This window comes from Lissotriton vulgaris, unplaced genomic scaffold (genome assembly GCF_964263255.1).
Source record: "Lissotriton vulgaris unplaced genomic scaffold, aLisVul1.2 SCAFFOLD_401, whole genome shotgun sequence".
Classification (NCBI taxonomy): domain Eukaryota; kingdom Metazoa; phylum Chordata; class Amphibia; order Caudata; family Salamandridae; genus Lissotriton; species Lissotriton vulgaris.
This window is the reverse complement of record NW_028254254.1, coordinates 473,175-496,419: the sequence shown is the minus strand read 5'-3', so window position 1 is coordinate 496,419 and position 23,245 is coordinate 473,175. Positions and strand designations below refer to the sequence as shown.

General features: G+C 47.0%; 1 protein-coding gene across 1 annotated transcript in view; it reads left to right on the top strand.

The window, feature by feature from the left end:
• Window positions 1-16,374: 16,374 nt before the first annotated feature.
• The window catches only part of LOC147659607 (tubulin-specific chaperone cofactor E-like protein), a 246,444-nt gene continuing 239,573 nt past the window's right edge, over window positions 16,375-23,245 (top strand). Inside the window, exon 1 of the mRNA XM_086951609.1 lies at window positions 16,375-16,786. The gene's annotated coding sequence lies outside the window, so the exon portion shown is untranslated. The remainder of the gene's footprint in view (window positions 16,787-23,245) is intronic.

Below are 23,245 nucleotides of genomic sequence, written 5' to 3'. Positions count from 1 at the left end.
AATCGGTTTGTCCACACTATGTGTGGGAGGGTATACTCAGACGTGAGTCCCTTGCTCATTGCACCATCAGGATTCAAGGAAGCCGGGCCGACGACGGCTGAAATGCCAGAAACCGGTCCCCGGAAGCTTGTTTCCTTCCCAGTATAAGAATTGGCTTGGTAGTTTGGTTTGCCCTGTTCCCATCATGCACTGGGACAGGAACAGACTAATTTGCATATAGCCAGGTTCTGAGCTGGGATGGTGCAGTGAGCTAAAAAACGGTGATGGATCAAGCCCTGATCTCTTGACTGGGTAAGAGTATTCTGCATCATTCAGAATCTCTGTCCATCACCACCCCCTTTTCCAAAATCAATTTTCAGGGGCCAGCAATGCAGTAGAGTTCACACCAGGGCACTATGAGTTAGATAGTGGCCTGTCTGCGCCAGGTGAGTGACTCTTCTCCATGTGGTTATATATGGGCGGCTATCAGTGAATGCGCACCTAGATCACCCAGTCGGTTCTAGCCCACAGTTAGCACAGCCCAAAAAGTGCAGCAACGCAGCAGTGTCCCTTCAGAATGGCGCTGAGCACAGATTGTACCTCCTAGTGCGAAGCTGGCTGCCACCCGAGGGCGCGGTAGACAGCAAGTTGAGGCAGGAGGTGGGTCAGCTATGTGAGGTCCACAGTTTCTGTCACTGTCCTTACAAAATGGTGGTGGGCACAAAGTACATCCCCAAGGGAGAAAATGGCTGCCACCCCAGTGGGCCCGTTAAAAACAGCAAGCTATGGCAGGGGGTGGGACAGCTGTGCAAAGGTCTGCAGTCTCCGTTGCAGGTTGGGTGCGTGCACTTGGCAGTATGCTACCTGTACAATGGCAGTTACGAGCGGGGTTACAGTACAGTCAAAGCGCTCTGCGAGGATAACGGCCCACGCATGCTTCTTCTCCTATTCCTCGGCCGCAGCGCCACCAGGCAACAGCCACTTCAACAAAAGTCAGATGGCGCTCCACATCAAAGGCGCCTCGCGCCGTGTAGGGATGACTGCCGGTGGGGGAGCGCAGCGAGATTTTGACACCAGCCCACCAGGGCCTAACCCGCCAGGGCAGACCGGTGGCTCGGGTAGGTGCAGCGCCCCGCGACCATAGCGTCGGCCGCAGGGACTCACCTCAGGATTGGCGGCTACCGTAATTCAGAATGCAGGGAACCTTCGCGCCGGACCGCCAGTCCGGATTGCTCTCTTCCAGCGCCGCCTCACAGCGCGCACTCCGGTCAATGCGTCAGCGCCTCCACGGGTAATTCACGCGATCTCGTCCCGCAGCCAGCAACAGCCCGGGAGACGGCCTTGTCCCCGTCTCTGGGTCCAGGGAGCTCCTCTCTCACCAACGGCAGCAAATTGCAGCAGCCCGCTGTGAAGGCTATAATATCTAAGGGCAGTGGGCTGTCAGGGAGCAGGATGTTGTAGGATAGTTAAGGCGGCTGGCGGAGCAGCACTACGATGCGGCCATCTTGCCATGCGCCAGGCCATGCCCCCCAGTTGGAGTATTTTTTAATGAGATTTTGTGGTGTTTGGACTCCACGTCCCACCCTACATGGTTGCGGTATAATGCCTGAGCTAGCGCTTGCACCCACTCCCGCGCATATGAATGTTTTAAGGAAACAAGAACGAGGTTGGATAAAGCAGACAAAATGACTCTTTCCCCCTTTTGGCAATCCTTTATGAATTCAGGCGGCCAATCTTTTTCTGCTAATAGGATGTTGTATTCAAATGTCAAATTTTCCCCATAAAATGTTCTTGAGATGTCTCCCTATACATGAAGATAGATTTCAAGTAGACGATGTGGGACACTTACTCGTGTAACTGGTGTTTCCACTGTGATATATTCATTCAATACTGCTGTCACCAGAAATTCCTTCAGGTTCTGGCGAGCTATTGTTACTTCTGCCACGCTGTCTAGCATCGTCAGAGCCCATTCTCCAGTCAGAAGCTGAGTCCTCAGTAACCTGGGCATTTCTAATTTTTAAGCCAGCTACTTTCTTCTTTTTGAACTGAGTCTTTGTTTTAGGTTGCTATTCCTGTTTGATAATGAAATCTGAAGTGTGATGTGTCTCCCTTTTTCCCTTTGGTCGATCTTCAGTTTTTTGTTCTGACCGTCCTTGCCTTTCCAAGCTTTTTGATGAACCCTGAAAGGAACGAAAGGAATGTGTATCAGTATCCTGATACCCGTCAGGTTTCCTAATATTATTACGATTCCTAAGGTTGTACCTCTTTTCAGAGGAATTCCGTTGGGAGACCCACCCCTTGATCGTGAAGGGTTTCTGTTATTATAATTTTTAAGTTGACTATTATCCCACTTCTTTTTAGAAGTGGGGGTCTTGCTTTGAGTTCTCTTTTTCAGAGCTACTCACCACTAGTGGTTTCCCAAGTTTGGCTCCCAAACTATCTCTGTCTAATGAAGCATAGACGTTGTTGATAAATTTTGGTAATGCCTGCTCCGGATTTGCAGGAGTTGTTTCCCGTAGGCGTTGGCATATTGCCACCGCTGCTGCTTCCCCCTTGATGTTGTTCAGCATAATTGTCAAGACTTGGTCAAAATGACCAAGCAGTTTCATCTCCAAGTCCAGGGCAAGTCCTGCCCCGTACTCATTCTGTATCGGTTTCAATACTTCAGGAATAACTACTATGGTTGGGGTACTATGTATTCTAATATATACTGCAGCAAAGATTGTTCCCCAGGCGGTACAATCCTCAATTGAGGGAACCAATCCCATTTGACAAACTGTTAACATCCTGTGTTTTTCCTTCAGACCTGTACGGGGAAATACTGCTTTCAACTGTGCTATTTTTTTTAACAATCTAGAAAGGTACTTGATCCCTTCTTGATGGGAACACACCCATTATTGCGTTTAGTGTTTGTGGACTAAATATTGGTGTGGGCTGGGTCTGGACTATCCCAGGTGGAGCAGCTCTCTCTGGTTGTAATTTGAGTGTTCGCATGACGAACTGGACAATATGAATGTATAGCCTGACTATTTTTTTATATAGTGTACGCACTTCTCCTACGGAGAGTGTGTCTATCTCAGGATGTGGAGTGTAAGCCCCTAAGACTGGCCACACTGCTCCTCCTATGCTGAGCGGACCTGGTCTTACGACTGAAGTTGTAGGTTTTAGGGCGCCTTTAAACCAGTTTTTATGTTTCTGGTAAGTTAACAGGACTTCTATGTCCTTGTATGGGATGTATTCTTCCGGTGGATCCACTTCAATGTATTCATGGGATATGTGTGTCTGTGGATCTGCAGGTGGGAATTTTACACAGGAATAGAATACCTCTGAGCGGAACACCTCGTGTGCCTTAATCACGAATGTAACATGGCCACCTGTTAGGTAATCCATGTTCTAATAATTTCAGAGCTATTGCCTGTCGGCAGTTTTCTGAAATGTTAAGAGTATTTGTAAATTTGTATCCTTCCCGGCCTCCACCGCCGTTTGCGGGGTCAGTCATTTTGAAAGAAGAAAGTAAATGTTTAAGAGATAGGGTTCAGCACAATAGGGAACTTTTTTTCCCTACAAGCTTGTCTAAAACCTTCAGCCAATATACAGGGTGCACCTGCTCATCTGAAGCGGATTAACCTTTCCACTTCAGACGTCTCTGAACAATGCGAGTAGGATTGTCTGAGAAAGCATGACTGAACTACTCAGATTGTACTGTTAATATAAGAACTGAACCAACATTGGCGGCGCCATGTCGTTTAGATCCAAGGACTCCACAGGACCTGCGTGTTTTGGATGACCTAAACTGAGCGCTTGGCATGCAGACAGACTCCCCCACAGGATGAGTCAGCCGTTAGATCAGCTAGCTCTTCAGTGCCACTATCACCCCTCTGTACTATACAGTGTGGTAGGTAGTTCTGGCAACCAATGAATATGACAACCCCGATTCCTCAGGTATCGTGGTAACAGTACGGTATCTTTCGCTCAGTCACTCGTGCTTGCTTTTCTCAAAATACATAGAATTAAGCATGGGCGAATTTTGCGAATCTCGCGTTCGCGAATTTTGCGGATTTGCGAACTCGCAATCCGCAAAATCCGCGAATTCTCGCGAATTTGCGGATTTTTTTTTGTGTTTGCGCGGGTTTCTGCCAGTTCGCGAGGGTTTTGTACAATGTCGCAAATTGCGAACTTACCTGTCGGGTCGCAAGTTTCGCGAACTTGTTGTTTCTACGTGTCCAGCCTGTTTGGGACACTCTTCTTCATCACTGCCACTCTCTGTCACCACTGCCACTCTCTGACTACTCATGCCACCCTCTGGCCCACCCATGCCACCCTCTGTTTCATCACAGCACCCTCTGGTTGTCCAGTCAGTGTACATTATTGTGGCAACGCAAGCACACCTTCCCTGCCTCAAGTGACCTGAATTAATTTGGGGCTGATTAATGTGTCACAGAATATTTTTTTAGCTGGCACCTGCTTCCTTAGTGCTTCCTGATTAGTGATCTTTTGCACTTGCTAAGTGCTTTCATTGTTGCAAAATTAGTTACAACACCTGCCCTGCCCCAACTGACAATAATGAATTAGGGGCTGATTAATGGATTTGAACTTCCAGCCTGGCTCCTGCTTGTCTCCCTTAGCTGTAATTCAGGACCTTTGTGGCATATGTGTAACTATTCTGAGGTTCAGAGCAGGGTCACATAATACTTGCAACTGGCAACTGAACTCTGGAGGGGCCCCTCAGGAAGCACTACAGGAAATGGCTACTAATGATGAGCCTGAACTTTTGAACCTGGTAAGTAGTTTCAGTTTTGCTAAGATCGTATTTCTGCAATTTTGCACTTATTCGCGGGGCGCGAAGTTGTACTGGGAAGCCGCGAACTCACGCGAACAGTGCGAGCAAAATCCGCTGCTCGCGGATTTGCGGATTTTGCGGGAGATTCGCGAATCTCGCGGATTGCGAATTTACCGAAAATCCGCAAAATCCGCGAGCGAAACGGATTTTCCGCCCATGCTTACATAGAATGACGATTGGAATGGTTTCAATAAGTATTTATTGGTCAAGCGTCAGTCTAGTATGAAACATATGAGCTGCGACAATCAAAAGACAGGAGCAGACTAATGTAATCGCTAGTACCAATATTGTTAAAGTAGATACATTTCTACCATAGTGCGAATATGATGAATAAAATCATATTACATAAAACAATAGCCTTTGTGTACTCCTACAATGCATATCCTACCTAACTGTGCCTAGCCTAGAGGTGTAGGTGAAGCATGCTTGTGTAAGGGCTAGGATATATCCTAATAGAACGTAATGGAGCCAAGAATTCCCTGGGGAAGTGCTAACCCCTCACCTGATGGTTCTGAATGAAAGACCCTATCTCTGCGTTGAGGGTGGCACCTCGCAAGGGATGCCAGGTCTCTGTCTGTCAAAGGATCAGCCTGGAAGGAATTCTTCCTCTTCCTTGGTAAGGAGGAGTGTGAGTCTTTTATACTAAAGAGATCACTCTGGAGTTTTTCTAGCATCAATATGTTTTGAAACCATTCTCTAACACCTGCTAATCCTTTTCTAAACAAATATGAGCATATGCAGCTGGCTGTTGGCCATTAATGAAAAAAGTGGTGACCCTTGTACATAATAAATCTACCGTGCCTGGGGACATGTTTTGTGTACGTCAGGTACAGGGATTAAGATATGGTACCAAGAGCCTGGTGTTGGAGAGATAGAAATCAACTACTGGGTAAAAGGTCACCTGTATAAGCCTGTTATGTCGTGTGGATGGGACGCAATGTATGTAATCGCTATATACATGATGGAACTAACCTAAGGGACATGACAGAACACTTCCTACACTCGGCAGTCTCAGAGGCGATGGTCACACAGATGTGCTTAGTACTTCTAGGTGGAGACCTTAACCTTGTGTTATATGCCGACACAGATAGATCTGGCAGTCGCTCCGCACAGACGGGTAGCTTGTAGAAGGAAGGGGGCCGGTAGCTGCACGAGGTGGAACTGATAGACCTCTGGAGGGAGGCTCATCCACAATCTATCCAGTTCACCTTCTTCTCCCACGCCCATAAAACATATGCATGACTTGACTATCTATTGGGGACTCGAGATATACATAACATCATGGAGGATGTAGAGATAATGCCGGCTACGTTGTCAGATCATGATGCAGTGGCCCTTGCACTTAATTTCCTTCCTCAAAGAACACACTATGGGACTTGGCGACTTAGAGAAACTCTACTCCTATGCCCAGCAGTGATACAACTCACTACAGCAATATGAACTTACCTAGATTTTAACGATACCCCGACACCTCTATCTCCACATTATGGGATGTGTTGAAAATAGTAGCGAGAGTAGAACTCATAGCAATATCAGCTGCCGATAATAAAGCCGATAAAGAAAAGAGGGATCAACTGACTGCCCGGGTTAGGGTATTCGAGCGGATACACAGCTGAACAGGGCTCCCTAGAGTTTGGCAACGCGCAGCACATGCCCAGCTGGAAGGCCTCGAAATAGACAGGGAAGAATATGCCTCCCCCTGGCTGAAACACTCCTTTTATGTTGGAGGAGACAAATCAGGGTGGCTGTTGGCTAATAAACTGAGGGCCCAAAGACTACAGACAAGAGTACATTCTCTCAGATCCCATGGGGGTAGTGAACTGTCGGATGACAAATCTACAGCACGGGTATTCTAGGACTTTTATGCGAGCTTTACAAGAGACAGGACCTGGAGTTCCAGACTACTGCCTCTGACCTACAGGGAGTGTACACCCCTCGCCTCTCTACCGCCCAAGCGACCTCCCTAGACTCCCCCATTCCGCTAGAAGAAGTCATCTCGCTGATCCCACGCCTTAAGCCTCTTAAATCTACTGGCCCAGATGGCTACCCGGGAAGCTTCTACAAAATGTTCTGTCAGATTTTGGCCCCTGTCCTCACCAGATTGTTTAACTCATTCACAAGCCCTGGCTCAGTTCACCCAGCTACGCTATCTGCGTCTATTGTAGTCATCCCCAAACTGGAGAAAGATAAACAACTGTGTTGTTCCTATCGCCCTATATCATTGATAAACGTTGAAATTAAGCTTTTCAAGAGTATCCTCGTGATACGGTTGGGTCCTTTGATGCAGGGCATTATTGATCCCGACCAAGCAGGATTCATACACCACAGACAAAGCAGGGACAACACAAAACTAATCTTATATCTGATCGACAAGCCCGACCACTCATAGAGGCCCTCTTCCTAATGGTGTAGGCGGAGAAGGCATTCTACTGCGTACATTGGTATTACATGAAGCCGACCCTCTCCGACTTTGGCATAGGCGATCGCTTTCGTGCCTGGGTGGCGAGTTGCTACAGCTCTCCCACGGCTACTGTTAGGGTTAACAGCATCTCCTCACCATCCTTCTCTATTGGTAGGGGAACTAGACATGGCTGCCCCCTTTCATCCCTCTTATTTACTTTATATATGGAGCCCCTTGACCAGCGGATCAGGGATAACCCAGAGATCACCGGTATCCCCTTTGACAGGGAGAGACATGCAGTCAGTCTCGATGCGGATGATGTCTTGGCCTTTCTGGTCACCCCTGATATATCGCTCCTAGCCTTCATGGAGAAGCTGTTCACTTTCGGCTTGGCCTCAGGGTTTTGCATAAACTTAAGTAACTCTCAGGCCCTCGTATTGTCAACCACTCACGCCTGCTTATCCTACTTTAAAGACCGCTTCCCAGTTCAGTGGGTCACGGAGTCGCTGCCCTACTTGGAGATCCAACTCGCTCCTTCGATCACACAAATTGTCACAATTAACTATAACAATTTACTATGACAAATCAGAGCAGACTTAAACAGTTGGAAATGCCATCGCCTCCCTTTACTTGGGCGTATTGCTGGCCTCAAAATGACCACCCTGCGAGGATCCTATATCTTTTTCAGACACTGCTGGTCTCTCCCCCTAGCGGGATTCTCAACAACTTGCAGCAAGAACTGCAATGGCTTATGTGGCTCGGGCCCGACCCCAAATGAGCAGGGAACTGAGTTACTTAGGCTCCGATGAGGGGGGATTGGGGATACCAAACCTGCAGCACTATTTTCAAGGGATGCAGATCGTTACCGAGTGGAGTGGATTAGAGACGAATCCAAAAAGCACGGGTTATTCCAGGACAGGGCGATTGCAAGACCTTCTCTATGAGAAACGATAGTCGACGAAGCTTACAAAAGACCCCCATCACTAAGACGATCATGGAAATGTGTAATAATGTAGCTTGCCGACGAGTGCTCACCACTTCCCCTCCCACATGACACCCATGTTCAAGAATGGAGATTTTTCCTCTGGTTTACAGCGGGAAGCGAACGAGGCTTAGCACCAGACGACATGCCGCACTGCAGGCCACCTGTTTGATGAGGAGGGAATCATCCCCTTTCCACAACTATGCCAGCAATATAGCCTACTGGAGAAAATCTAAATCCGGTATTTGTAGAGCACAAACTACTCTCCCCTAAGGGTTCCAAGATCAAGTGAGCTATTGCCCAGAGTCACATGGTGCTGAGCTGCCAACAGTGCCAGGGATCGAACCTTGAGCACTGTCCTCGGAGTCAGCCGATGCGCCACACCTCTCCTCCGGAGACCGAAAGACTACACTACCTCCGGTTTGACATTGGCTTCTTCCTCCCTCTAACCTCCACACACAGTTGGTCGACAGCTCACCTGATATGAGGAGTGGTTGGTCACAAAAACCACAGATAAACAACTGATTTCCGAACTATATGTTTTACTGCGCCAGCTTGCCCCCTCCCAGCCAACACCAAGTCAAAGATGATGGAAAACGGGACTTGGGAGGGAGCCATCTGCTTAAGAGTGAGGCGAGATTGATCATAGAGCACGCCACATAGCTCGGAATACATCTAGATTAGAGGCGATACTAAGACAGCCACTTATTGGTACCCAGCCAGTGAGTCTCAAAAAGGGCAACCTGCAGCGGAGCTCAGACTGCTAGCTGGACTGCGGCGCAGCAGTTACGCTCCTCCACCGATTACCCAAACCTCACAGCTTACTGAACCCAGATCTTGGATAACATAGACCTACATTTCGATACCCAGGTTCCCCTCATACCCGATCCTTGACCTGCCCAACCCACTAACCTACCCACTCAAATCCCACAAAGGGCATCAGATGGGACTGGCACTAGGGGCGGCACTCCAGAACATCCTCACCCAATGGGGGACTCACAACATTCCCATACACCTGGGATGCCTACATAGATAATGGTACATCCTGTATTTCCTTCATGAGTACTTCGGAGGGGAGGGATTTTTGAGTTTGTTTACAGTTTATTCTTTCCTTTGTTTTTGAAAACCTACATGTTGAGTTCTACGGCGCTCTTTGTCTTGATCCACAGAAGCGATGAGAGCAACGAGTACTGCTGTATATACGCTGTAGTGCTACTCTCCTGATACATGTGAATAAAAGATTTAAACCATAAAGTTTGCATTACTGGGTGGTGGTCTACATATTAAGAGGAAGGAATAGGTGATAGTTGGAGTGGGGTGACATTTCATCAGCAAGGATAAACAGTCATACATGATGGAGTTTTTGATGTGTGTTTTGTTTTTGTAATATTCTATGGGTGATGGCCAGGCCTGATACAATTCTGCCAATACACTTTTTGTTGATGGTGTCAAATTCAGGTAGGATGGATGCTTGGAATGTCGGTACAGTATTCACCGAGCCATGTTTTGTAATGAAGGAGAGGTCTTGTGCAGTTCCTTAGAGTAGAACAAAAAAAGTGACACATTTTTTATTTATGGGTCTTTCATTGAAGAGTAAGTGGTTTAGTTGCATTTCTTTCCTATTGGTGTCATGGAGATTTGAGGGGCATGATTGGCATAGTATGGGAGGAGGGGTAGGGGCAAATTGGAAGGGGTGGGTTGGGGTGGGGCGAAAGTTATTGGGTTATCGATTCTTTTTATTTGATACTTTTTGCGGAAGGCAGTGGTTTTGTAGCTGCTGGGTTGTCTGGTGGTTCGAATGGGCTGTAATGTGCCCTTGGATTAAGTTGAACCAGGAAAAGTAGTAATCATACATTCAGCATTATTCCATTTTTTTATTTCCTGCTGGCAAGTGACATTCAGTATGTAAGTTGTTGTGGTTGTTTTTTAAACCTTTTACGGTGGCTGATTTTCCTGTGGATGAGGCTATATAGGTGATGGTGGTTCAGCAATTTTGTTCACCCTGTGAAAATGTATAAGGGGTGTATATTTAGGACACTCTATAGGGTGTAGCAGTAACAATAAATTGGAGTTCTAAACGAGAATATGCAGAGTGTCTGGCTCTAAGCTCTTGCCAGGCAGAACCCTCACCTTGATGCCCATGTTGCATAGCTGGCATATATCCATGAACCCTTAACAGCAGCAGCACCCAAGAATTTAAAAACTAACCATGTCCTCTCGACTTGGCACTACCAACAATTACCAGCTTAGTCTGACACTAGTACCCTACCATAAACCCTCCCTGCTGATCTCTCTACAAACTCCAGATACCACTGCATTGCCACCCCCATTCACCAATTCACCCCATATTCTACCTATCTTTATATCCGACATGCCTCCTCTCTTAATACCAACAGACTACAATCCATTCTGCGTGCGAGATATCAGGTCTCTGGACTACCTTCTAATATACCCAGATGCCCATTTGTAAATGCCTGCAGGATACAATCTACTCTGGGTCCCAAATAACATGTGTCAGTGCCACCCTCTCACATTTCTCCCATCCAAAAACCTCAGATGTTCTGGAGCCCAAACCACTATCTCCATGCTCCTCAAGTTCCATCTCAGCGACCAACAGGTTGCCTATCTCTGTGTTCCCCCTATTATTGTTTTCCATTTGACCATCTACAAATGCATTAAGTGCCCCAGCCTCAATTTATCTTTCAATGTGCTGACGGGCACTATGTCCATACGATTCTCCCCAAGTACCAACAAACTCTGTGACTCCCTGTTCCTGGGCAGAACATCCCTGTGTGATCCCTCAATGCCCTGTGTCACCACTAGCCGCATTTGTCCAATCCCTTCCAATGTACACCTTTCCCAGTTGCCAAGCTACATCACAAGTTGCTGTCCTTCAAAAGGCCTCTAGAAGCTCAACAGGAACTGTGAGTCCGAGCCCAAAATACCCCTCCATGTCCACATCACCAGGCTGCCTCCCCCGTCCCTTAGATCACCCAAGCTCCAAATGCCACCACAAAAAGTCACTAGACTAAACTGCTCCCTCAATACCCCACAATCAATTCAAGTATTCACAAATTGTGGCCACCAATCTAAGTACTTCTAAGTGCCCCAAGGCGCCCACAAGCACCTCTCCATCTGTCTTCAGTGATTCCAAATGCATCACTCCCTTTGTCCAACAAACCCAATTGCACCTCCAACTGCGCTAGCCTGAAATATTTCCTCCGTATATGTGGAGGTGCTGTATTCTCGTAAGACAAAGGAGCGTTGCTCCCTACCCCTTCCAACTGCTCCAGTACTGCCCTTTTGAGCTCCCCAAGCTGCAGTAATCATGGCCCACATAGAACCCCTCCTTGTGTCCTCATGGCTACAAAGCACTACGCCATTTGGTAGACAAGTGTCATTAGTTACTTTACAGAACCCCTTGTCCCAATTACCCCATGTTCTATTTTCCCACAACCCCCTTATAGTACCACCAAGTGCCCCAGCTCCTAATGCTCATTTCAGAATGCTCCAAGCTTTACCTACTCCTTCCAATTAGTGCCTAGATATTCAGTGACCTACAAAGAACTTGTCACTGTCAGACCCAGCTGGCCATTCATCATTTCCAAAAATGCAGAGCTTACACCAGCCCCACACAAGTATCCCTATACATTGACCGACTACCACGAGGCCATACTCCATCTGTGCCTCAGCTGGACCCGCTCTATACACCCTATTTACAGCTCCCAGGATCTCCAAGTTTCTCTCTGTTTCCCATCTTGGTCTGTCGCTCCTTTTGTGTCCCTCAACTCCTGCTGACCCTTCCAAATCGCTCAGGCCCCTGATGCTCCCTAAATGCGATCCAAGTTCTGAGTCCTCATAGCTCTCTTGGAGCACCACCAGCAATTGTGTTTCCATCTTCCTGCTGCTTCAAGCCAACACTTCTTGAATGATCCGCCTAGGTCTCCCTCACTTACCAGCCTCCAATTATCACCATGAGCAGTATTACCCGAAGACCCTTTTATACCCGCCTGGTGCTGAGTCCATATGCCCAGCTTACCCTGATGTACTCCATCCTGTAGGCCCCTGTTGCCCTGCTTCAAAGCTCTAGGTGCTTCTCCAAGTATTCATAGGCTTCCTGTATGTGGTGCTCATTTGATCGAGCTCTCTCTTTTCTACCCAGCTGTCCCTACTGTCCTTTGCTGGCCATGAGCCTCTAAAGGGAGACTTCTTGCTTGAGAACTAGGAAAACAACGACTTGTCAGAGCTCTGGCTCTGCCGTCAGCTTTATCCAGTGCTTTAAATGGGCCGGTACTCACCGGTAAGGAGTACCGGCACTTCTTAGATTTGTCACTCTGAGTACAGCCACTTCTCTTCTGCCGAGGATAGTACTGGTACTCATGAAAAGGGAGGGAGGCTCACTGACAGAGTGCGAATGAGCAGGAGGGGAACGTGTCTGTCAGCCAAGGTGCCACTTCTGTAGCCCCCATCTGAGCCCCTGCTGAGCTAATCAGCAGGGCTCATTTGAATAATGTGAGGTGCTCACCATCACACTGTGCTTGACAAAGCAGGGTGGAGATTCATTTTACCTGCTAGTGTGCACGTGTGATTTTCAAAGCGCAGCACTACAGGGAGTGAAAAGTCAGTGCAGGGTAATACTTTAAACATATACATTTTAGCAGGGGCAAGGGCGGAGAATTCTTACACTTCCCTTACTTTCTCTGGATCGGAGGGTTAATGCCCAGACAATGCGATGAAAGAGGCTCCTTGAGCGCTAATCTAACAGCTTTCTGCATTGAGGCACCTACCTTCCTAAAACATGCCTCAATTACCCGGTCCGTACATAGGTTTTCTCTGATGAGACACCGCAGCAGGGCCGCTGTCTGACTCTGAAGAAGAGACAGGCTAGTGATCCCCGTGGTGCCAGGCCAGCAGCTCCTCTAGGTGGATCGTTCTGACAGCTGTAAAGAGATTCAGCTAAGTCAGATATTAATTTAATAATCTCCTGCTGCTAACATTTAAAATGTTTGTTACGGAAATTATCAGGGGGCTCCAGCATGGCAGAGGGCCTTGCAAATGGGCACACTAGAGTTGTCCATCTGTGCTGAAAATGCGCTACGTTCTGTCTAAACTAGCAGTTTTGCTGATTTATTAGTAGTGCAAAGTGTTTAACATCCCTGCTCGACAGTGACACTACGAAGCAGCACCCTTTATTTTCTCAACACAGTTAGACGTGCCAAGTCAGAGATAAGCCATGTGATTATTGTTCCCGCTGGAGTGAGGTCAGAATTCTCTCTACTGGCAGTTTTAACTCTCACCATTGAGTACCGTAGATGGTTAATATGCCTCCTTCAAAAAAGCATATTGCAAGTACTGTATTGTATGTGGATAGCTCAGTGAGTTGCTGTTTTTGTCACAGAGATCCCTTTGTTACATGTGGTTTGGCCACACCTGAAGCTGAGGTTGGGGTGGAGGGTGCTGATTTGATTTTAGGAATTAAATAATAACTTCAAAAGCACCTGCTGCAGAGTTTGACTTTCTTGTTGCTCAAACGAGTGTGATTTCTGATATTTGTCTATTTCCATTGACTTCATTTCATGATTTTGGTCGCAAGAATGTGCCACTAAGTGTTACACATCTAGATGTTGCCTGACTCTCGTAAATCCACTGAATATATTAAAATGTCACACATAAGCAATCTGAAACATTAGCTGCTAAACTCAACTGAGTGTCATTTCTGATATTTATATGATTCCCTAGTCTTCATTGCTTAATTTTGTTCGCGGAAAAGTGTCACTCATACTCGTTTAAATGTCACTCATAATTACAATGAAAATGTCACACATAAGCAATTTGAACCCTTGGCAGCTCTGGGGTCCATTCAGGCCCCGTGCTGTTAACCACATTCACACTGTACTCTGCATTTGCGCAAACACAGGAATCATGGCTGTCCTCTGACAGTGGCAATTAAAAAAAGCCATGGTGAAGAGTATAACATGGCTTTTAACATACCAGAGTATTTTGTGTGTCTGCTTAGGTTTGTGCGTTTGCCTCCATTTGTATGACTGGTTTTTGTAAGAAAAACGCGAGAGTGAATCAAGACATTCTCAGGAGGTATTTTAAAGAAAATGGGTAGCACTTTGTGTGTACATGTCTGTGGCGACCAAGGTTCATGAATAACGTAGTAGGGAGGGTTGGTGGGTGAGTGAGTGAGTGGGTGAGTGGATGGATGAGTGAGCAAGGGTGGATGGATGAGTGAATGGATGGATGGGTGAAAGAGGGTGGATGATTGGATAAAAGGGCGGATAATGGGTGTATAAGTGAAAGGATGGATGGATGAAAGGGAGGGAGGATGGATGAAAGGGTGGATGGTGGATGAGTGAGAGGGATTGAGTGAAAGGGTGGATGGTGTAAAGGAGTGAAAGGGTTGATGGATGAGTGAAACGGTGGATAAAGAGATGGATGAGTGAAAGGATTAATGGGTAGGTTTAAAGATGGATGGATGGATAGGTTTGGATATGAAGGGTGGACAGATGGAATGGTGAAAAACTGAATGATGGATGGAAAACTGAATAGACGACAGAATGTAAAGGGTAAATGGTGGACATCAGCAGGTAAATGGTAGGATGAAAGGATAAATGGATAGATCAATGGAAGAGACAAGAGATATCTTCTGGCGGGGGGGCATGATGATTTGCTTCATTTGCTTGTTGCCATAAGAGCTTTGGTTTGTTGTGGGGGGATTTTCAGTTTCTTCCTACTCACGTGCTCAAAAATATATAGTATTGTGCCAAACAACATCAATTAACAGTATGGCATTAAGAAGGTGCAACTATTGCAAAAAAAGAAAAGTTAACGTATTATCACATTTCTCTGTCATTTTGTGTAATGAGTTAACCAGCTTTGTTTATATAAACACATTTATCATGCGTTTTGGTGTCTGCTGCAACTATTATGGAAGTTGTTAAGTATCATTATGTCTTGCGCTTAGCCCCGACCACTCACTACAACTCTAGCTCATTTTAATGAGTACCTGCACTTATTTTTCCCCATGTAAAGCACTGGCTTTATCCACAATTAATTGAGTAGTCACAACATACTTCCAGACTAAAGCCCATCACCGTGGTTATCACACAGTAATCTAACTAAATAATTGTAAGAATTGTCATGAGTCAGCATGGCCATCTCTAATTAATACTTGGACTAATCCCACCTGTGTCAATGTTCCTAACTAGGGGACTAACAGGCACACACACCATCCTCCAGCTATTAATAACACTTGCTTCTAAACTTGCATGAGAAACCAGTCTAAACCGCTTACCCCTAACCTGGAATAACGTGATAATCCTCTTTTGTGACTAGGAATAGGTAACACTGGTACCTCTGAATAGAGTGCTGCCCACATGGGAAAGAAATCAGCGCCTCGACAGGCGCTGTGGCTGCTATATAAATGCCACTACAATAGAATACAATCCTGACGAGAAGAGAAGCTGTCAAGCCTAATAACTCCTTTCCCTACCTCTAATACTGATTGAACAATCGCTTAACAACTCTCCTTCACAAGGACAAGCTCCTAGTATCACCTCTTGCCTGCTCAGATGTTGCAGCTGTCACTTGGTGACCATAATTCTAAAGCTAAAAATCGGGACATTTCACAAAAATAGGACTACAATTTAACTTACAGCGAGCCCACAGAATGACAGCGTTCCTCGACAGAGAATTACAAAACAGGCAGTTAGAACATACATAGAATGCAATTTTTAAACCCAGTAGCTTGCCTGTTAATTACATTACTTTCTTGAAACAACTGCCAACTATCCCTGCTTTGTAAAACATAAAAAGAACCTCGCGCCGTTTTCAGTCGACCCTCTCTAAAAACAGGGATATGCGCTATATTTACTGAAATCCGCCGGGACAGCTGGTAAAAAAAATGCCGACCCGCCTGGCAAATTCGGGAAGCCTGGTCACCCTACTCTAAAGGCAAGACCCAAGTAGACCTTCAAAACACTTGAAAGCCCAAACTAGCCCCCGAGAAGCAGTGTGAGTTGTGACACATAAGGACCCATCCCCGTCTCCGAGGATTATTGGGCGCACAGCCCTGTTGCTGTTCACTGTAGGAGAGGTGCAACACGTCACAGACGCCGTCTTCGCGGAGGGACCAGGACGTCACACTCAATGTGCTTACGGCGGCGTGTACACAAACCAATTTCTCACACAGGATGGGGAGGTTCAGGGACTGGAGGGAAAACATGCGCCCGTGACGCAGGAGCAGGCGGCTCTGTACTATCGGAGCCGCAGAGAGCTGGAGCAGCCACAACAAGCATCCACGGGCTTGCGCGTGACGAGAGTATAAGCCGAATGCCTCGCGTCGACGGACTTCTCATAACAACTGCAGCGCACGGGGGTCTTTTGCAGATGGAGCACCGGAAGCTACGCGCTGGTGATGAAGGGTACGGCCCGGGTGGCTTTCGTTGACGGAAGTTTACTAACATCAACACAACAGTTGCGTTCGCATGGGTCACAGGGATCTTGCAGGTGCTTCTAGTCCGGATGCTGCTCACTGAGAGAGACGGAAAGGGAGAACGCGCAGCCGCAGCAGCAGCAGGTACTGTCTGTTCAGTAGTGCCTCTGTAATTGTATCTGTTTGGATTTATAGAACCCAGTGGGAACCTCGGCCGTTCCCAGGCACACCACTGGAACCTGCGGCCTTATCCTCTTACCTACACTACGGCAGGCTAGACCCGGGCAGCGATTTCATGGAAGTGCCCGAGTCATCCAGCCTTTCGCAGGGCAGAGCCGAAATATCAGTGTCACGCAGGGACCGCACTGACAGCTCAGTGGCACAGGCCCAGGTCTGACAATGTGTCGGTGACATGATAAACGTGTGTCATCGCGGTACGTAGAATAAAAGCACGTTTACATATGGGATTGCTCAGAGTAACCGTTTTCGAAAACATTTACTTTTAGCACATTCGCAGATATCTAGAATCTGATGGGCTGCATTTCCATCAAATAAAGCAAAAGGAGAGTTTTTCTGCACCGTCCGCGTGACCGTCAGTTGGCGGTCTCCGTGTGCCAAATGATTTGCAGTCGTGGGATTTCTCGCTCAGAATGTGTGATAACCAGGCTGGCCCCTTCGATGGCTGTACCCTCGCTACTAGGGTGAAGCGGGGAGGGCCTTACTCTATATTCCTGTAGACTGAAAAATCCGATTGCATCGACGTGCGGATATTAGTTATGTAATGAAAAATAAATCCGTATTCATGAAGGTAAACAACCAGTAGGCCACAGAAGTTCCCGTTATTAGTAAAAAGCCACAGAAGTGCCAGTTTTTTATTAAAAAAAAGACACACAGATGATGGACGGAATGAAGAACAAATAAAACATTCACCCAGTCAATAGATCTGGGTTAAATGCATAGTTCTTTTGCTCACCATGTCACCACCCCAGTTTAGACCCAGCCATATTCAATCAGTCTTTTACCCTGTGCCTCATCGGAACAGTCCAGACCGAAATGCCAAGGCAGGTCCTTCCTGGACTGGAAACAAGCATCCTGGGACCGGTTTCGAGTCATCACCCCTCATCAGCCAGGCTAGCTTGAATCCAGTGGCACAGTGAGCCCAAGACCCACTTCTGGGCACTTGGGGCAAGGAGGACCTAGGATGGCAGTTCGGGCTGAACTGTTCCCATTGGGTGCAGGGTCAAGACCGATTTGCATATGGCTGGGTTCAAACTGGAATGGCAAGGGGAGCAAAAAAAACAATGGATTTAGGCCCAGATCTCTGTACTGGGGTGCATGTATGACATTTGTCTGCATTCTGTCCATCAGTTGTTCTCTTTGCATTTGTCACCCCAAGTGTGACGGGTATGCCCAGACGTGGGTCCCGTGCTCTCCATGCCACTAAAGTCAAGCTATCTTGGCTGATGAGCTGTGAAACCCCGAAACCGGTTCATTGTCATTTCCCCTTTCTTCTTCTTATTTGTGATAAGCACCCCATCACCTAACTAATGCAAATTATTTTATTGCCTCTAGGTGCCCCTTTCCCCTCTTTTAATCATTTGTCCTGATGAAGACCCCATACTAAGGATCTAATCACCTGCATGACGTATAGGGGTCGAAATCTCGACGTTTTTTCACGCTACCTTTCAAGCAATGACAACAAAGATTAATTCTCTGAGCCCAGATATTGCTATGTTTGTTTTGTATTAATTTGCCATCGGTAGGCTGGATAGTTTGCAGCTATATCTGATGTGTATATATATATATATGTATTGCACATTGCCTTTCCTTTCCTACAACCCTCACTAGCAGGTACTTCCTCCTGAGCACTCTATTCCACTCTTCGAGCAACATTTTAACTAAATGTGCAGACAATCGTGCTGCCTATAATAATCATGTGATGATGAATAGAATAGAATCGCAATAATTTTCAACTCATGCTGATTTTTGAATCATTTATATCTTTTGTACCATACAAATTTGGCTTCCACTGTGACCATTCCAGTGGTATTTCGGGTTACCCCATTGTTATCTAACACTGCTGTGGGTTGGGGACTTGCGAATGGACAGTCTCTTTCTTTTCCCAGTGTCTCCCCTGGAGTAGCTCAAAGGCACACATCAATAGAGATTCCAAGCGCTCATGTTAAAGGACCTAGCTGTTTTTTCAAAACAGTGCATTTTTTTTCTCCTTCCACGTTTTATTTGAATAATTAGGCAGTACATATCACAAGAATTAGTAATTTCCTGCTGTAAAGAGTGATCTGTATCTTGAATGTCTGCTTGTCTCAGTTGACACAGGAGCCATTTAGGTTCATCTCCAGATCATTGGAGGGGTGGGCACAGGGGGAGTGGGTTCCCTTGAATTGACATCTCAGAGAGATTATGAAGTGAGATGACTGACTTATTTCACTGAAGGTTACAGTTATGATGTGTATATTTAATCGTTTTTCTCTTTTGCTTGTGTCTGCTGTTCATTTGTGTTTCATAGTTTATTTTAAACAATTAGCTTGGTTCTCCATTATTAGCACCCAGATGGTGAATGAACTTTGGGAATTGTTCACCTTATTTGTTTAATTAATGTTGGCTATGGTCCATCATTTTGAATATGAATATTTTTTAATCAGCATGGTTAGGATCTTTATTTTTTGTATGCCTCACAGCTGTGATGTATTGGATGGTGCTACACTCACCCACTTTTGCATTCAGTGTGTGTTTAATATATTAGAAAAATAAATCTTCCTCTTACATTGCCCTCCTTTCCCATTGTGTTCCCCGTGCAGAAGATTGAAGCAGCTGGGGTGCATGTAGTTATACAGGCACCCAACATGCCAGAACTTCCCTCTCTTCCCTATACTTCATTACACTTCCCTTCCTCTCCACCACTTGAATGTAGATGTATGATGACTTACTTGTTATACAAACGTCACAAATACCCTGTCATTCCCTTTTTAGGCCGCAGCCTACCAGACAGCATAGCTGTCAGGTTTACCGAAGTCATCTTAGGCACATTCGAAAGTTGACCTAGTAATGCTTACCATTGGTTTTGTAGTTTATAGCTCACATTTTCTGGCTTTCTATTTGCGTTAGGCGGTTCAGGTTGAGTTCGTCCTCCCCGTTGCTGAAAAACCTGGTTTACTGTATTCTTCCACAAACTCGCTTTCTGTAAAACTGACTTTAAATCTTGTTCTTATTTTGTCACATTTGCTGTGCATTCAAAGATGGTGGACAAATGTCGGGCTATGTATTCCAGGAAGCTTGGTGTTTATTTTACTTTCTCTGACTTCAAAGTGAGAGGATTTATGTGACAATCATGCTGGAAACTGGAGGCCTGCTTGAGGAAGGCTGTACAATGTTATTTTTTTTTTCTAGAACACAACAAGATTTAAATGTCTGTAAATGAACTGTGCTGGTGATCAAATCAATACATTGGGTGATGACATTTCCACACATTTTCCTTTGTGTGCTGTATATCAGTAAAACTGTATGTGAGTGCAAATGTAATGTTCATTTCAGTTGAAGATGTGTTGTCTGTAATGGCAGTACACTACCATACCATGCGTACTCCACAATAACCCAATCCACTCTACTTTGCACCACGTCACTGCACTCTACTCTACACCATTCCACACTATGCCACTCCACTCTTCTCTGTGCAACTACACTCTATGCCTTTGTACTCTATGCCAATGCACTCTACCCCACACTACTTTACTATCCACCACTGCGCTCTTAGCCACTGCACTCCACACCACTCCACTGTATCAATCAATCAATCAATCAATCATAGCATTTGTAAAGTGCACTACATACCCGTGAAGGTCTCAATGCACTGGGGGAAGGGGGGGGGGGCACTGCTACTGTTCAAAGAGCCAGGTCTTGAGGAGTCTCCTGAAGGTCAGGAGGTCTTCGGTCTGCCATAGGCCGATGGGGAGGGTGTTCCACGTCTTGGCGGCGAGGTGGGAGAATGATCTGCCGCCTGCGGTCACTCTTCGGATACGGGGGACTGTGGCAAGGGCGCGGTCTGCGGAGCGGAGCTGGCGGGCGGGGGTGTAGAGGCTGAGTCGGCTGTTGAGGTACGCCGGTCCGGTGTTGTGGAGTGCCTTGTGTCAATGGGTGAGGAGCTTGAAGGTTATCCTCTTGTTGATGGGGAGCCAGTGCAGGTCTCTCAGGTTGTGTGTGATGTAGCTGCGGCGGGGGATGTCGAGGCTCAGGCGTGCAGAGGTGTTCTCGATGCGTTGGAGCCGTTTCAGCAGTTTGGCCGGGGCTCCTGCGTAGAGTGCGTTTCCGTAGTCCAGTCTGCTGCTGACGAGGGCCTGGGTGACTGTCCTTCTAGTTTCGCTGAGGATCCTCTTGAAGATCCTGCGAAGCATGCGGAGGGTGTTGAAGGAGGAGGAGGAGATGGCATTGACCTACTTTGTCATGGAGAGTATGAATTCAAGGATGACCCCTAGGTTTCGTGCATGGTCGGTGGGTGTAGGGGGTGATCCTAGTGCCGTTGGCCACCAGGAGTCGGCCGAGGGGGAGGAGCCGAGGATGAGGACCACCGTCTTGTACGGGTTCAGTTTCAGTCGGCTGTTCCTCATCCAGTCGGCGACGGCCTTCATACCTTCGTGGAAGTTGGTTTTGGCGGTGTGGGGGTCCTTGGTGAGTGAGAGGATCAGCTGGGTGTTTTGTCTGTGTAGGAGATGATGTTTAGGTTGTGCAGTCGGGCAACGTGGGCGAGTGGTGCCATGTAGACGTTGAACAACGTTGGGCTGAGGGATGAGCCTTGGGGTACGCCGCAGATGATCTCGGTGGCTTCGGAGCGGAAGGGGGGGGAGTCGGACGCTCTGGGTTCTTCCGGAGAGGAAGGAGGAGGTCCAGTCCAGGGTCTTCTCTTGGATTACGGTGTCGTGGAGGTGTGCTCTTAGTGTGCGGTGGCAGACTGTCGGAAGCTGCTTACAGGTCCAGGAGCATGAGGGCCGCGGTTTCTCCATTGTCGAGCAGGATCCTGATGTTGTTGGTGGCGGCGATGAGGGCAGTTTCGGTGCTGTGGTTATGCCACCTTACTCTGCACCACTGCACTTTACACTGAAACAATGTGCTCTCTGCCGCTGCACACTGTGCCACTTCACTCCATGGTACTCAACTCTTCACCACTGCAGTCTATGCCAAAGCACTCTGCTCCTCTGCACTGTACACCACTCTACTCTACGCCACAGCACACTACTCTACGCCACTGCACTCAACTCTATTGTACTCTGTCACTGCACTCTACGCCACTCTGTTCTACTCTGCGTCCCTGCACTCTACGCCACTCCTCTCTACGCCACTCCTCTCTACGCCACTGTTCTCTACGCCGCTGCACTCTATGCCGCTGCACTCTATGCCACTCTACTCTGCTCCACTGCACTCTACGCCATTTTACTATACATCACTGCACTCTACGAGAGTATACTCTGCAACACAGCACTCTCGTCCACTTTACTTTTTGCCATTCTACGCCACTGCAATCTACGCCAATCCACTATAAGGCACTCTAATCTACTGTACTCTGACTGCGCTCTATGCCACTTCACTCTACTTTGAAACCTTCTATTATATGCCACTGCAGTCTGACACTCTTTTGAACACTGCGCAACTTCACACCACGCAACTGCATTCTACACTACAACAATCTACGCCAATGCACTCTACCCCACTTTACTCAAAACTAATACATGCTATGGCAATCTACTCCGCAGCACTGTACTGTAAGTCACTATACTCTACTCTGCCACTGCACTCTACGCCACTCTACTATACATCATTGCACTCTGTCACTTTACTCTACCCCACTGTAAGCCACTGCCCTCTACACCAATGCACTCTGCCACTCTACTCTATATCACTGCATTCTACGACATTCTACTTAGCAGCACTGAACTCTTTGCCACTCAACTCTACTTTACTCTATGCCACTGCACTCTACTCTGCACCATTCTACTGTAAGTCACACCATTGCACTTTACGCCACTCTAATCTACTGTGCAGCAATGTATTCTGACACTACACTATACTCTACTAAATTCTACACCTTTCTACTCTGCATCACTCTACTTTATGCCAGTGTACCTTACCCCACTCTACTATGCACCACTCTGCAACACTGCACTCTACACTACTTCACTCTACTCTGAAACTATCTACTCTACGCTACTGCACTTTACGCCACTCCATCGCAGTCAACGCTTCGCCACTCTACTCAATGCCACTATATGACAATTCACTCTACCCTAGACCAATGTACTCTACCATGTACCACTCCACTTCACTCTACTCTGAACTAATTTACTCTATGCTGTTGCACTTTATGCCACTACACCACTATACTCTGCACCACTTTACTCTACGTCACTGCTCTCTGCACCACCCTACGACACTGCACTCTGTGACGCTCTGCTCTGCATGAGTGCACTCTACGCCACATCACTCTATGCCACTCTACTTGACTCTGACACTGCTCCCTATACCATTCTACTGCTCTCAATGCCACTGCACTCTGCCACTGCACTCAATGCCACTCTACAGCACTGTATTCTTCTG